This window comes from Erithacus rubecula (assembly GCF_903797595.1).
Source record: "Erithacus rubecula genome assembly, chromosome: 5".
Classification (NCBI taxonomy): domain Eukaryota; kingdom Metazoa; phylum Chordata; class Aves; order Passeriformes; family Muscicapidae; genus Erithacus; species Erithacus rubecula.
The window spans coordinates 57,626,488-57,639,851 of NC_136687.1; the positions used below are offsets into that span (position 1 = coordinate 57,626,488).

Below are 13,364 nucleotides of genomic sequence, written 5' to 3' on the forward strand. Positions count from 1 at the left end.
AAATCAGCATTAAAGCCTGGGCACAAAATACTTGCTTATTTCTGAAGCAATAGGAAGAAAATAAGGGTGAATAAATCCCAATGTTTTAAGCTGCATGTTCATAGTATTCCTAAATGCAAAACAAAATACAACAGCCCAAGACCTTATAATTAGCAATTCAGTCCAGAGATGAATGGAAAGGCAGCAGAAGTATGTGCATACATATCTACTGCCTGAAATTAGGATGGTCCAAAGGCATCCATTGAGCTCCGCTGGAATCAAGTTCTGCACACCATACAGTAAAGAACCAAAGGGCCACTTAGGTGGGAAAAGACCCTTAAGATCAAGTCCAACCCCTAACCCAGCACTATCAAGTCCACCACTAAACCATGTTCCCAACTGCCTCATCTGCTCATCTTTTAAATACCTCCACGGATGGTGACTGGAGCAGCCTCCTCTCTCTGGGCAGCCTCTTTCAAGGCTTGATAATACCTTCTGTGATTAACTTTTTCCTAATATCCAGTCAAAGCCTTCCCTGGCAAACTTGAGGACATTTGATGGCTGGGGCCAATGGGATGCTGGGGTGCATCCAGCAGACTTGGGGAGGTGATTCTGCCCCTCTGCTCAACCCTATTGAGGCCACATCTGGAGTGCTGTGTTCAATCCTGGGCTCCTTAGAACAAGACAGACTAGGAGCTACTGGAGAGAGTGCAGAGGAGGAACACAAAGATGAGGAGTCTGGATCACCCCTCATGTGAGGAAGCTGGACCTGTTTAGTCTGGAGAAGAGAGGACTGTAGGGGATCTCATTAATGCCCATAAATATCACAAATGTGAGTGCCCAGAGAATAGTGCCAGACTCTGGCAGTGCTCAGTGACAGGATGGGAAACAATGGCCGTAAACTAAAACACAAGAAGTTCCACCTCAACACGAAGGAGGAATTTCTTCACATTGAGGGTGGCACATACCTGGAAGAGGCTGCCCAGGGAGGTTGTGGTGTCTCCTTCTATGATAACATTCCAACCCCACCTGGATGTACTCTTGTTTCACCTGTTCCAGGTGACCCTGCCTTGGCAGGAGAGTTGGACTGGATGATCTCCAGAGGTCCCTTCCAACCCTAATGATTCTGTGATTTCTTCTCATCCTTTAACTTGGGACTAGAGACTGTTACCCACCTCCCTAGCACCTCCTTTCAGGTAATGTCCTCTCCAAGCCTCTTTTTCCCCTGGCTAAACAATCCCACTTCCCTCAGCTGGCACCACCTCTAGGAGAAACAGAAAAGATTCCTATGCTTTGTGTAACTATTTATAACAATGGGAGTAAAGTACTGTCTTTTCTCCTCACCTTCCCTCTCTTCTCCTTCTCCTGACCCCTCTCTGTTGAGTGGCAGAAGATCCTCTGGGGATGACAGTCACAAACTGAAGATAAAAGCAATTCAACCCCTCTCAGTCTCATCTTCAGTCTTCAAACACCTGAGGATTGTAGGTAGAGCTGGATTACATCTTGGGCTCCCAGCCTGGTTTTGGATCCAGCTCCACCAGACTGCACATGGAAACACTTCTCAGGAGCCTCACATGGAGCAAAGAATAGAAACAAAGGACCTGATTGTGAATCTCTCTAGCTCCCCAGTAACACAAGAGATTGCTGCTCCCAGAACACTGTCCTGCAGAGAAAGCTTGGGACAGATCCAAGGCAAGACTGAGCTGTTTGCATTTAGAAGTAGCCCACCAGAGCTACAAGGTTTCCATCCCTAGCAGTGAATGTGTCAGATAAAGGATTAAACAGGAAAAAATAAAAGGGGGGAAAGACAAAACACCCCCAACAAAAGAAACACTTGACAAGAAAAAACACAAACACATAAAGCAGATAAAACTGCAGATTTTAATAGCAATATTAATTACTCAAATGAATGGATTGTTCCAGCTCTCCAGGGAATTTTTTTTTTTTTACAATGGCATACTTATTAAATGACCAAAGTGGGTGTAAATATTCTTGTATATTAAAGTTGGTGTCTCTCAAAGGGTAAAAGCAGCAACATTTTAGAAAACCTATACTTATCTTGCTTACTTTTGATTGCCAATAAAGAGGTTGGTATATTTACTATTTACCAGAACTACTTTCAAAGCTATTTTTGTTTTTCTCTTCATTACTCATGTTCTTGCCCTGATTGGCAATAGTTCCAAAATAAAAGCTGAATTTCACAGTGAATAAATGATTTCTCAACACCAGTTTGCAGTGTATTACAAGATTAAATAGGACAGCTGGAAATCAAAAGTGAATTTCTTATTCAAAGGGAAAAAATGAAGCCTATAACATGCAAGAGAAAATACTATTTTCTCCTACTTTGTTAGATTTCTTAGCACATGTGTAACACAACACTATAACAACTACTGCACTCAAGGCTCATATTAGCTGTATTTTGAAAACTACCCATATGACAAACTAATTATTTTCTTCCTTAGCTGGGATGATAAATGCAAACTACCTACTTTTGACTTATTTCTCTAGAGCCAACATCCCAAACACTGAAAACTATGCACCCATACATTACTCATTTTATTCAAAAATGTCACTAGATTTTGACTAAAACTCTGATCAATCTCAGTTTTGTTTCAGCTTCTCCTATAACAGCAAGAGGTACAACTTCACATGTGCTAGTCATGGAATTAAATTTTAGCCTTAGGGGGAAAATATAACGCAAAGAAGTAAGAGTAGCTGGGATTCATTTAGGTGTCACCCTACCTTGAATTCTTGAAGTTCAGTGCCAGCATCTTCTTTTTCAAGCCCTGTCCTTGTAAGACACCAGAGACAGGAGGCAAGCTCTGGTGCCTCCAAGGCGCTGGCAGCCCTTGGTCAGTAAACATCGCGGCAGCAGTCAGGCGGCTCTGCCCCCCGCGCCGGCTGTACCAGCACCCAGGAGGGAGGGACTGGGAGCCAGGAGCAGCTGCTCCCCCTCCAAGGGAAGGGATCCCTCCTCCTTGCAATGCACAGGCCCCAGCCACTGAAACAGCTGCTTCACAAAGAATAAATCACAATCACACAAGCGCCGGATCAAGATGAAAAACTGCGCGCTCGAGCAGAACGACATCTGGTCGGCAGCAGAGTCACTGCAAAGGAGGATGATGGATCATGGCTCACAAATTAATTTGCAAGATGACATTTTCCTGCTTCTCTTATCTCACAGGAAAGTAAATATGTTTCAATTTTGGTTACAGTAGAACTAATTATTCAGGGGAAAAAAAAAATGAAGGATAAGAGACACTACTTAATAGAATCTATATGAGGTGCAATGTGGATTTTCTTGATTAACTTCTGCTTTTCAGGGGTTTGTTGTTTTGTTGTGTTTTTTTTTAACACTGTTTACTATTCTAGCCTGCCATGCTACTTTCATGCACAGCACCATACAATCTAGAACTGCCAGGTGTTTTGTTTCAGTAACAAAAACTATAGAAAGAAATACATTATGTTATCCAGCTCACATGTTATGCCTCGCCACTACACTTGCCCCTTCCCCTAGTATTAAACAAGCCTATAGAAAACAAATTATGATTGAAGCTGGAGTTCTCTGAAAAGAATTCTCCCAGAATGATACTCAAATGACTACAGTGGCACTGCTTTCCAACTAAATTTGTCCCAGAAGAGAACATCCACTAATAAAAACACAACTACTGACATGGAGTTTGCCCACATTTTTCCCTTGAATTCACCTACACATACGCACAATACTCACACTAAGGAAATAGACTTCCTTGCTGGAGGTAAAAACACCAAGAAGAAAACAAAAAAATAGACAGGAATTGTCTTATCAAATGCACTGTAATGCCATTTACAGGTACAGAAATCACTGAGTAGCTATTTAATGCAAGTCCTTGCTTCTGCAGTGCATCTGTGAAAGTCTATGGGCTCACTTAGATGACCTGCACTTGCTTGGCTGTTTCTGGATGCAATAAACCTGGAGAATTTGCTCTCCACAAGAGAGAAAACAAAACTTTTTCAGTGCTACCCCTTTTCTCTGGTTTTGTGCTCCTTTTAAGATTTGACAGTTAGCAGTGTACAGAATGAGGATAACTATTCTTGTTCATGTTTAAGACAAACATAATGCAATAAACTGAGTGAAATCCAGCAATATGCTGACAAACAAAGGCACATGAAAAAATTGGGTAAATAAATGCTCAATACTAAGATCTAATTGCAACAATAGTATTACAGCAAAGGCTTCTTCTATTATACATCCATATATTCCTTCACAATTTTATCATACATTTATTTCTTAAGTTGGGTTTTACTTCTCTGTCTTCTCTTAAGGTGATCTTTTAGCAACACCAAAAAATAAACAGTACTTCTAATATACTCTCACTGCAACACAGGCAGGTGGTAGCCCATTTCTGCACTATTATTTCCTTCCTTAAAAAATTGCTGCACACTAGTTTTATCTCCCAGCACTTTGAACAGTTATTCTTGCATCTACAGGAATGTGCCTTTGAGATTTCTCCCAGGCAGCTTCTTGAAATTAAAATCAAACAAGGGAAAGCTCTAAAACTAGGTTTACTGTACCTCCAGTTTGTTTCAATTCATGGGACTTAAAAGTCTTTCCAAGGGACTGCCTAAAGCTTGCCTTTCACAGGCTATCACTTATCAGCAGTGGCTCTTCCAATATCCCCCCTCCCTTTGGGACAGAAGATGGGGCATGAAACTTCTACAGCATTCTTGTAATTTCAATTACACCACTGGTGCACCACTCTCTGCTGTGAGGGTGTACCTTCTTAATTTGTAGTTTTGCTAGAAAAACATTTGCTAGGATACCAAGGAGAAAGTCATACCCACAAAGTCAGGAAAACAGCAGCAGGGATCACAGAAACAGACCAGCATCCCCACAGAGATAACCTAAAAGGAGATTTCTTCTTTTTTGCCTCACTGTGTTTCACATCCATAAGAAACTATGGAATCACAGATGGGAACATATCAAAGGGAGTTTCAGGCATTAATCTATTGCTAGCAAAAATTACTGACCCAGTGTGAAATATTGGTGTTTACCTCTAAGGGAGCCACAAAATGAATCTTCCATGATAACCTGACAACTATGAAGAGCACTGTGTGCCATACTCTTGTATACACAAGAGCAAACACCCCATTCCATCACAGGGAACTTAAAGCAGTATGACAGACTTCTCTGACACCATCCCAAGACAACAATTATTTCCATATTTCATATCGTATTCTACAAAAGCCCTTAAAAAATATGGTCAACTCCTCCCTAATCACACATTTTCTCCCTCTGGCAGACTAAAGAAACTGCTACAAATAAACACTTCCTTTCAAGTTCTAGGTTTCAGTGCTGCAAGTTTCCTAAAGGACAGAAAAGTACCACAAGCTGTGAGTGTTGGAAGAGGCCATCCAACGCAGTAAACTCAGCATAATTAGGTTATACACACTGACTGAGCTCCTGTGGTATAACAAATAAACACAGGCTGAGTCAGGTCAAGCCAACACACACACTTTGTTTACCCCAGTGACAAACAGCTTCATATCCACACACTGGGCTGCCCATTCTGTCTGCTCCCAAACTGGCATCACCTGCACAGCTCGTAAGCAAACGCTACTCCAGGTACCAAAGTCTAAATCATGGGTGTCATTGACAAATCCAGCCATGACAAGCTAGTATGGAAGCCTACCTCAAATGCCTTTCCAAGTGATCCCAAATCCCTATTAAATGCTCCACTGAACCATTCTTAATACATTTTGCTCCTGTAATATAGTAATTTAAAGATGATCCCATTTAAAAAAACCAATGCACATATTACACTCAAAAGAACATCCTTCAAAACCTTATACACTCCTATTTGTATCACTTCTATCTCTTGCCTCCCTTATGCACTAATCTAATTCATCTGTCAAGGAAGCAAACAAATCAGTTTGACACCATTTTCTCTCTGGCAAATTTATGTTAGTTGGCTGTCTTCCCTTATCTCATTATCTCCTGTGTGCTCATAAACTGCATCACAGTTTTTACTATTATCCATGTAGCTGCAGGTAAGTCATTCCACAGCTGGAGAGAAACTCAACGTGGCCCCACAGAGAGCTCAACCAAATCAAATATAGCAGGCTTGGGTCTGAAAGGAACATAACCACAACCCTAAAACCAAGCTGTTAAGCTCTGCCAGTTCTTGCATGTCCTCAGAACTGGAAGAACAGGATGCATGAAGTGCCAAGGAAATATTTCCTACATAAGTATCTGAATAGCAGATTGGGATTCTAACAAGACAGTCTTCACAGATTCATAAAATAGTCTGGATTCAACAGGCTGCTTGAAACCAACTGCTTTTACTAAGTCAAGAGGAAGACTACCAGGAGAGGAGATGAACCTTTCATCTTATTTTATTCTCTACAAAGTAGTATATATGTCTCAAAAAAATCTAAACACAATAGGTTGAAGGGAGCTAGGTATTTTCTACTGAAGTAAAAAAAAGACATGGTTCTGTCAGACCCCCTTGTAGACAGGTTTGTGGTTTTTGTTAATGAATAAAACATTGGAAACAAAAGCAGCAGCACAGAGCTAGAATGATAGCATTGATGTTGGAGTGCAGGACTTCACATGGAAGGATGTGCTTTGGGGTTTGTGTCTTTCTGTATGCTTTTGTTAAATTAGAAGTGATACCTCACCCCTGAATACTTTACAAGTCTCAGTTTTATATGAAACAAGATAAAGATTGTGAGAATGCATCAATGACTAGAGCTCTTGATAAGAGATGGCAGCACTTGCAGTTGTTGAGCTCTACATGCCTCAAAGAGTGATGCCAACTCTTCACTTTCAGTGCCTGTGACAGGCTGCAGCCTTTTTTCCACTGTGCTGTTTTTCTTTTTGCTCCAAACAGAGCATGTATGTCAAAGGGTGTCCTAACAAAGCTTGGACATTACTCCTCAGTAGCCATACCACACACACAACTCCCACCATGTTTGTAAAGTAAGCTAACAAATATCAGAATCCTTTACAGCCAACCACACAGATCTAATAGATATTAACTCAACTGCTCCTATGGAAATTCACTTCTTTGCTTTAGGAGTACTTCAATAGGCCTAGCTATTCCCTCTCCCCCCTTCTCCATCTGATTTTACTTGCTACATTCATTTTTCATCAACAAAACCAAGTTTTGCTGAATTTAACAATTATATATATATAAAGTTATAAGGCCTTTTTTTAACTTCAGTAGTTGAAAAGTAATCCATTCACAGATGATAAATCTACTTAATCCTTGCCAGCTTTCCAAAACAAATGGAAGTAAACTAGACTCAAGTTCTAGTTGCAAAAGGAAACCTCTTGTAGGCTGTAATATTTGTAGCAGGACTATGGAGCTCTGGGGAAAAAGCATTCACAGCAAGCAGTCTATACAGTTTGTACAAACCCAAATAAACTAGGATATAACACTGAAATACAAGTCACTTAAGGCAGAAGTAGAAATAACATTACCTCTGTGTAGATACAGAATGGACTTTTCCTAGCCTGTCAATTCTACTGAAGATCAGGAGTATTCTTCTCTCAAAGTAAAAATGAGAGACTTGAGAAATTCAGAGAAGAATCAGGCATTAGTCTCATGTATTATGATCATTCTTACCTTTTTTTATTTAACCTATTGATTAAAACCTCCAAGTTAATGCATCTTGTCTCTGAGCATGCATCACACCCACACAACTTTTTCTGACCACCCAGCAATGTATTTCCACAGCATCCCCACAGATAAACAGAATACTAAATTTTGTTTGGGTAGAGCAATTTTAAGCTGACTGTGTTCTGACAGTGCCTGAATTAACTCCCTTTCTGTGACAGGCAAATGAACAGCTTCACACAGAATTTACTGAAGAGTGTGCCAATTACAAATCAAAAGGCAATTTGCACAAAAGCTCTTCAACATTCACATCACTAACCTCTACAGCATTCCTGGGATCAGGGCAAACAGCTTCAAGAGAACAGGGCCCATTCCTTTCTGAGGTTTCTCTTCAACACCAAAGCTGCTCTCTCACTAGGTAAAAGAGAAAAAGGTTAGAATACAAATGTGACAATGAAGTCATGGAGATCTGCTCTTCTGAAATGAAAGAAGAGTCATTCCTATGACAACTGGACTTTCAGAAACTAAGAAATCTTTTAAATAGCTCTGGGAAAAGGAACTGTAGCAAACTAGAAACTGACACACAGCAGCATTTCTCTGATTAAATGATACTGACTGAGAGCACATGAACTGCTAAAAGAGTTAATACAAAGTGCAAACCCAGTAATTAATGCAGTGACAGCCCGTGATCAGCAAGAGCATCCCTCTGAGGAGCCAAGTGATTTCTCATCATTATAGCAGGGGAATAAGAACTAAGCTACATTGACACTAACCCAGCTGAGCAGCTGTGAAGCTACTGAACATGCAGTTTTCCCTGGCCCCTCCACTAGTTTTTCTGCCTCTTATTTTCAGAGTTATAAAATATTCATCTTAGAATTTGCAAGTGGACACACACAAGCCAACAAGGGCCACTGAGACTGAGCTCACTTCAGCACGATTCCATGAATCCAGTACAAGGTTCTCCAGCTAACCTAGGCAGGTGGTAGAGGCAGTAAACATAGCAGTAGGACCTGGCAAATCACTAGGTGAAATACTGCACCTTGGTTATCAGCCATGAGATGACAGACCTCTGATTATTTGACCTCTGATTCCCAATCAGCCCCATTTGGCACTATTAGTACAGAGTTCCTGCACTCCAGAGCACTACACAGTACAGCCATGCCTAAAAGAACTGGAAAAACTTAATAATACAATTTATATCATTTATTGTTTTATTATTTTGAAAATTATCAGGAGCAGATAATATTCTGATGCAGTATAGCATCAGGTACCTTTGAAAGGCTTTGTAAAATAGATGGCACTAATGTGAAAATCTTGCTCACAGAGATGTTGCAGAGGTTAAAACAATATAAAATTTTGTTATGATGTTGTTCTATCCTCTAAAATCTTAAGTCACTTGCTTGCAAGTGCAAGTGTTCAGCATTAATAACTAAAGGAGAATGTCTGTGAATGACTGTGAAACCTTCTCCCTCCAGTTCCATCTGCTCTTGGAGAAAAGTAAGGAGCCACCAGCAAGAACGAAATAACACCTGTGTGCACAGCACATAAAACTGTAGAAATTGGACCAGGGAACTCAAAAATACCAAAACTAGGGAGGGCACTTTGATTTTATCTCTGCAGAAGCAAGTAAATATTTAAAGTAAGATGATAAACAAATGGTCTTTTTGTCATAGGAACTGGACAAACCTTAAAACAAACAAGGAACTGCAGTTTCAGCTATCTTCATTTCACCCTATTAAGAACTTTATCATACAACCGTCTCTCAAGTTCAAAATGAAACATTTTTGTTTTTAAATATGGACAATGGAGGTCTCAGGCTCCAAATCGGATCAGACTGTGATTGCACTAAACTTAATTAACACTTACTATATTTGCAAAGCTCAAATGACCAGTTACTCTACAAGTACTCAAAATCCACAATCATCCTTGAGCAGAAATTAAAGGATAGTATCAGCATCTTTTTCAGCTAAAACTGTAAAAAAAGCCATGAGGAAGTACAACTCTGAAGGCAGCTTGCAACCCTCTTTCATATGTGTTATTTACTTGGTCCTGAATCAGAAGTTTATCTATGGTTTATCTATATTCCTACATTACATTTGGAATGCCTTGTCTCTAAGTCCTGATGCCCTTACATTTATCCTACTTCCATATTTTGTTAGGGTCACAATAGCTTGAGAAAGACTTTATCAAATGTATGTGCACAAAGTGAATTGTTGTGAATAGCAGTCTCAAAACCAATAAACACAGGAGAGCAGGAGGTCCTGTTTAAACATAATTAACAAGAACTAAATGCCTTCTGTGGTGCCAAAAAACTAAAACACTCCTACTTTACTTCCATCAACCAGGTCTTCAGTATTGCCCAAGCTTTAATTCTCCCTGTGGTCATCAAAAGTGGTTAGCAAAAATGACTGCAAGAATAATAGCACACACCATCTATACCGCAGCAATGACAAAAAAGGAAGATGTTTTCAACCTTGAATATCCCAAAACATCAATATCCTCCAAAGAAATGTAACTAAACTAAGTAACAAAATAGGTTAGTTTTGAACCCACCAGTCACAAAGAGTAAAACTCTGAAAGCACCAAAGATAGATTCCAGCCTCCTCACAAGTCCCAGCCTAGTGAAGGCACAGAAGCCCTTATGAGAGCTACTCTGACAAAAATCCTCCTGCAAATTCTGAGAAAGGAGAAGCCAGTTCTGGTCAGTGTCAAGGGGACATCATAGCTTAGTCACCTTCCTGCCTCAGCAAGTCTCCAGTGTAAAGGAGAAATATCTCTGGGACGTATAGTGACTGGCACGAACAACAAAACCTTTCCAGGAGGAAAGGATCTGTGCTTTTCAAACAAGATTCAGATTTAGCTTTCCTAGATGATTTCTTAGGGCATTCACCTTCTCTCCATCCAAACAAGGTTCCTGACTTTCACAGGAACAATGGATCTCCTGGCAGCACGCAGGCAATATGGGTACTCCATGGCTGTGCTGCCTACAGGCTTCCTCACCCATCTCTGCCCACTTGAGAGGGTGCAGAAAGGAATCCAAGCACACCTGAACCTCTCCAGACAGGCAGCACCTTGCTCTCTCTCTGGCTAATGGCTTTCCCATCTGCAGATCACACATTATCCAGAGGCTGCTCAAACCCACAATGGAAAAGCAGCAAAGCAGAGAACAAACTGCCCATCCCGTATCCGGTGGCTGCTCCTGATCACTTCAAAAGCATCTCAAGTGGCCATTACCTCATGAAAAAGTACACCACAAGTAACAAATACAGCAGGGAGCCACGGTGGTTCCACTTGCAGTGCAAAACAAACAGAGTGGTGATTTCTCCTCCCCAGAACACAAGCACAAGCCGTGTCTGATTCAGCCGACACGGCGCAGACGAGCTCTGCCTCACCTCGTTTTCGTGACCCACCACTGAACCCTGGCAGCAGCCACCTCTATTATTTTCCAGAATCCAAGTGTCATTCAGTAAACAAGTCTCAGCCATCAAAAACACCCCCACCCATGGCTTACATAAAGCTCCCTGCTGCACTGAAGGGCTTTCCTTTGGTTCAAAGAGCTGGAACATATCATTTGCAACTATTTTCTCAAAACGTAATATTAGGGTGGCCTGCTTGAGTGTGACCAATAAAAACCTAAGTGACACTTCACAGCAGTTACCATCAATTTTAACAGATGTCTTCTTTTTCAGACAAAACCCAATCTACAGGCATTTCTTGAAGAGTTTATTTAGGTAATCTGCATAATTACATAAGGTAATTAAAAATATTTTTTTCCAATCATATGAATAAAAACTTTTTAGCTTTTCTGAATGCAAAGTCCATTGGGTCAACATGCATTTTATAACTAATGTACTCTTGCATTACAAGTTTTGGGTTTTTTTGTATAAACATGTTTTTATTTCAGTCAACTGAACTTGAACTATTTCTTATCCAACTATACTTCTTCAGAACTGATGCTAAAAAGTTTAGATCAAGTTCTAATAATATGTATTTATGACTTGAATAGCTTCTTTGAGCTGCCATTACTCCTTTGTCCTTGTCATTTAAATAATTTGCTTGTTGTAACAAATGTTTCCAAACCTGAGCGTATTTAACTAGATGTTTTAGGTTTCTTTATATTTTGTCTCAGTATCTCAGTACTCACTATTTCTAGAGCTTGACAAATCAAACAGATACCAGACATCACACAAAAAGTGCTAATTAACAAACCTCAGCAATCACAAATCACTTGGTTCCTGCAAAGAAGAAAACACAGCAAGTAACACTATTAAAATTTGCTTTTATGTACATATTTCTGAAAAAGAAATACAAACATTATGCAGACTTCCATTTTCACTGCTTTCTCCTTATTTATTTTCCAAGTATTGCTCTATGGATAAACTATGGTTATCAACTTTATGCATACCATAGTGGTGCCATCAGAATATCAAAAAAATGAAAGCCTTACAATGGCACATGGTTTCTTCTGTGCCTACACACACCACAGGCATTCAAAAGAAAACTATTCACACCTAATCAGCCATTTTCCTCCCAGCTTCCATGTTTTGCAAAGTTACAAACTCACTCACATGTTACATCAAAGAGAAGTCAAGGAAGACATCACATAAAACTGTTGTTGATAGGAATTAAGAGTAGCTGAGTGCTAGCACTTACTCCACATCCGATAGAGATAAAAATCCTGCCTCTGATGGAAAGAAATCAAAGGGATCATAAACATTATATGATCCAAGTACACTTTCTGCCTTTTGTAGAAGAGATGTGTGCTTAGCATGCATTCTTGACCTCACTGGTTCACTTTCAGACACACTACAAAGCATGTGATGTCAAAGCCAGATGAGGTCAGAGGTCAGGACCACAGACCAGCAGGAGCCTGGATCTGAATTCACACTGCCTCCTATAATGAGAAAATTTTGGCAACAACATATTTCTGCTGTACATAAAATCTGAGAGAAGAAATACAAATGTGGGCAATATGCTATCTAAGTACTCCCAGCTGTTTTAACAGTAGGATAAGGATGAAAGAGACAGATGTTTCCCTCTGACAAAGACAAGACCTTAAAAGCAAACATAAGGGTCAGCCCTATTTGTAAAAAACAAATAAAAACCTCAAACAGGTAAAAAATCTCAGTTTCTGGCTCCCACCAAAAATCTCTTTTCATTACTGTTTCTTATTCACTAGTTCTGCTAAAAACAAACTCTAGTATTGTAAAACTGCATGCAGGAACAAGTAAAGAAGGATACCACATTGGTTTCCAGTAAAGTTCACAACTCCAACACCTGGGTATTTTTTTTTCTCCTCACCAGTAGTCCTGGATCCTTTTGCTTTTTGTTTATACATCCAACTCTCAGCAATCTTGTCATACTTCCAAATGAATGCATACTTCCTAGTGAAGGCTCCATTAACCTCCTCCTGCTCAGGAAGGATAAAGGAATGCAATAAGGCATGCACTTCACCTTCTCAGAGATCAACCCCAGAGGTTCACAGTAGAAAACTGCAAAAATGGCACACCCAAGTCTACAGACATTTGTCACAACAGACTGTTTAAAAATTTTCACTATTATTCCATCCATCTTCAAATTAGAAGATGGTTGAACACCTGTAACTCTGTGTTCTTGCTGTCCCCAAGAACCAATGTAACACAGCTTGGAAACACTAGAAAGATCAGTGGTGAGCACAGAGGAAACACCACTACAGCTTAAATACAACATTCTGCAGGTAGAGGGGGAACATATAATCCCAACAACTAATCATGTTTAGACAGGTAAAAACTAATTGGGTGCAAA

At 40.0% G+C, this 13,364-nt stretch overlaps 1 protein-coding gene across 4 annotated transcripts in view; it reads right to left on the reverse strand.

Annotated features, from left to right (window-relative positions):
* The window catches only part of WDFY3 (WD repeat and FYVE domain containing 3), a 145,969-nt gene that overhangs the window by 105,356 nt on the left and 27,249 nt on the right, over positions 1 to 13,364 (reverse strand). For all 4 annotated transcript variants that reach the window (XM_079306951.1, XM_079306950.1, XM_079306949.1 and 1 more), the window contains exon 2: positions 7,900 to 7,994. The gene's annotated coding sequence lies outside the window, so the exon portion shown is untranslated. The remainder of the gene's footprint in view (positions 1 to 7,899; positions 7,995 to 13,364) is intronic.